Here is a 3,683-nt window from a genome sequence, read left to right as displayed (position 1 = left end):
CTGCCGCCGGAGCCCGGACTGCTGGCGGGGGTGGAGATTTGGATGCGCCCTCGCTTCTCAAGGTCACCCAGGAAATGGAGCGAAGGAAGGAAGGAAGGAAGGAAGGGCCGAGGCTCGGCGCGACCCCCCCTCCGCTTGCAAGCCGCATCCCCGTCACGACAGCAAGCGGGGCAGCGCCGAGAAAAAGGCGGTATCTCGCTGCGAAGTGGAACCTCCCTAGCTAAGTGCAGCCCACCCATTGCTTTGATGGATTTATATTCCGCATTTTTCTTTCAAAGCGTTCAAAGCGGCTTACATCATGCTCCACCTCCTGCTCTCAGGCTCAGCACCCCTGTGAGGTAGGCCAGGCTGAGAGTCAGTGCCTGGCCCAATGTCCCCCAGTTGGCTGCATGCCTGAGCGAGGACTAGAACCCGGATCGCCCGAGTCCCAGACCTGCATGGGACCTCCTTGCCTAGATGCAGATTCCTTTTTATTGTCCTATATGCAGCTTCCAGGTCTACTGAACAACCATCGGTAACAGCCTTTCTGAATGGAACCTCCCTATCTCGATGTAGTCTATCTGCAGTACAAGCCAACCCTCTGAATATGGAGGGACTATGGGCATCCAATGGAGAACATTTGCAAATACCCTACACCAAAAAAAGATGAATAAATGGGTCCTAGACCAAATCAAGCCAGAACTTGCTGGAAGCAAAATTGACAACACCGAGGCTGCTAGGGAAAGTCAACGGCAGAAGAAGAGAAAAGCTAGCTACAAGATAGATCGCCACCATAAAGAAAGCCCTTCCCTTGCGTTGCAGGAGCTCAGCAGGGCTCTCAAGGACAGGCCATTTCGGAGGTGACCTATCCGCAGGGTCACCGTAAGTCACAGGCAGATTGCCAGCCCGTAACGAGAGTGGAGGTGGGGAGTGAGCTGCGGCATGGAGCCGACTTCCCCAGTCTACATGCCTTGCCACGGTTTGCAAGCCGAGGAGCCGAAGGCATTCCCTGCAGAATGGCACTGCTTTGCCCCCCCCCGCCCTCCGAACACCCCCTCGGTGCCGGCTCCAGTCGGGCTTGCGGCCCTGGAGCTGCGGCCCATGCAGGGGCGGCGTGACTCGGCTCTGCATGTGCAGCCCCTGCGCCAACCTTAGAACGCTTTTCCAAGGCCGGAGCTGCTGGGACTCCAAATGATCCTATTGCTGTCTAGACAGCGTCTAGAAGCCGTGGATTACGTCCCTAATCACCATCGCGGCTCTAAATGGATTGTCCGTATCCAGATGCTCGAGTCTATATAATATCCACACGGAAGGAAGCCTCCCGAACCAAATGTGAGGCTAAATGGCACACTGCTAATGAGCAGCACCGTCACATCCGGCCTGGGAGTTTCCCACAGAGATCTGGGCAGCTGCCGCTCGAGCAAGACCTAGGAAAAGCTATTTCTTTGGCTCCTGTGACCCCCCTGTAACCCCCACCCTTTAGGATTTTTGTTCTTAATTTTTGTGTGTTTCTCCCCATCCCAAGGTCATGCACAACGTGTGCTGTTTTGGTTACTGAATGACAGGCACGCAGAAAATATGCCCACCTAGGACAACTCTGAAAGGCCCCCTTGAAATCTCATCTCTGCTGTGGACCCATGTTGCTGCTTTAGGACAGTATTATTATTATTACTATTAAATTATTACTTATGAAATACATTTTTATCCTGCCCAGTAGCCCAAAGGCTCTCTGGGCGGTTGTCACAATGTCACAGTTCTCCCAGCTTCAGACTTATGCTCTGATTTATGAGAATAATCAAACTGGCCTACCTTTCAGGGGTGGTGCAAGGCTCTGAAAAGGTCCGAGTCTCAAGCCTGCAAGGAAAAAAAAATGCAAATATTTACAGTTGGCAATTTACATGTGTGCTAAACTGCATGTGCCTTTCAAGGACCTTGGTCTCTTAAGGAGATTCCTTTTTGTAAAAGGGGGTGTATGGATACAGGAGAAGAGTCAGGCCGCAAGATTCGGGAGGGGGAGCGAAGATGGGGGATGATGAGGCAGCTCATTCAGGGGCTGAATGACCTTTATATTAGCAAGTGCCTCTGGTGGTGAGGCAGGGGTCCTCCCAGAAATTCGGGGCTCCAAATGAAGAGTCAGAGATCCAGCCCGAGGGGGTGCCACTCAGAGAGGTCCCTGAGTGCTGAGACAACCCTCAGAAAACTCTTTATAAGATGTGGTGGAGGTGGAATTGCCACGCAAATCCGTAATAATGAAAGACATGATGTGTCTGTGAGCACGCAGGCGCTCAGAAAGACCAGGCACTGGGACCTAGTCGTCCACACCCGGGGTGCTGCTGCACACCTCAGGGTCGTTTGACTGTTCCGATGTGTTGATTTGCTGTAAATGTGCACGGAGAGCCTGCAGCACCAGCTTCAGTCTCCTGGCAGACGAGGCGAGGATGAGGAGGATGGTAATTGCCTTGTATTGCATTTACACCCTGCCATTTTCCCTCTCACAAGGAAACCGGTTTCTGCAATCCTTACAGTTTTGCAGTCCTTGCAGCCTGAAGGGAAGGGGAACATTTGTTTATTACTCCACTGAACCGTCGTTATTTGTTTTTCGGCGCCAGGCAAAGACCTTTTTATTTAAGCGTCATTTTAATTGTTAACAATATTTGCTTATTTATCTGGCCAGGGCGACTTCTTTTATATTGTTATTTATTTTATATTGTTATTTTTGTATTTTATTGTATTTTCTTTTGTGTTGTGAGCCGCCCCGAGGCTTCGGCAAGGGGCGGCATAGAAATGTTTTAATAAATAAATAAATAAATAAATAAATAAATAAATAAATAAATAAATAAATAAATAAAAGCATTCTCGAGGGCAGAGTTGTCCCGTCATTCCCGCCCACCTGCTCTTGGAAACCTCCTCCCCCCACAGGGGAATGGGGTGGCATTCCTTCCCTCAGGGGGCGGCACTGGTGCCCCTGCAAGGGGTTCTAGCAGTGGTACCGGCAGGCACGGCATTGCTTAGAAGGGGTGTCCTGACCAATCAGCCCCCCGTACCAGACCGAGGGACCGCCGGGCTGCGTCGAATGGCACCGGTGGCTGACAAAAGAGCATAAAAGCCCTGCGGGATCGGGCCCACAAGCCCGTCCAGCCCAGCACTCGGCACACACGGTGCCAAGCCAGCTTCCCACAGGAGTCCTCCAGCGCGAGGCGGTGCTGCCCTGGGGCCGGACGGCTCCACCTGGTGCTGGTTCTGTCGATCCCCAGGGTGGGACTCGGAGGTGGAACCTGCCGTGCAAGAAACCGTCCTGCCCCTGGGCCCCTTCGCCCCACCCTGCCCTTCTCGGCACTGCTTCCCTTCCTTCCTGCTCGCATGCCTGCATCGCTTTGGTCTTCTCCACTTGCAAGTGACCCAAGGGCCAGAACCGCGCTTTCCCTCCCATCGCGTGAAAGAGCCGGCCCGAACGAGCACGCGTGTTCCGACACACGCTTGAGTCATGCTGCAAGGCAAGGACTGTCCTGAAGAGAGCGTGCTTCTCTCTTCACCTGCCGTTCCTTCCGTCCTGCCTGCCCAGAGCACTGGCAGAGTTTTCTGCCTTGCAATTGTGGAAGTTGTACAAAAAGGATTTTCCATGAGGGTGCGCAGCAGTTTTGGATCCGGAATGCAGCGAGCAAGAACGACTTTTTTAAAGGAAGGGAAAAACCACACTTGAACTA

The sequence above is a fragment of the Varanus komodoensis genome, unplaced genomic scaffold (assembly GCF_004798865.1).
Source record: "Varanus komodoensis strain SLA01 unplaced genomic scaffold, ASM479886v1 scaffold55, whole genome shotgun sequence".
Classification (NCBI taxonomy): domain Eukaryota; kingdom Metazoa; phylum Chordata; class Lepidosauria; order Squamata; family Varanidae; genus Varanus; species Varanus komodoensis.
Note: the sequence above shows the minus strand (reverse complement) of the source record.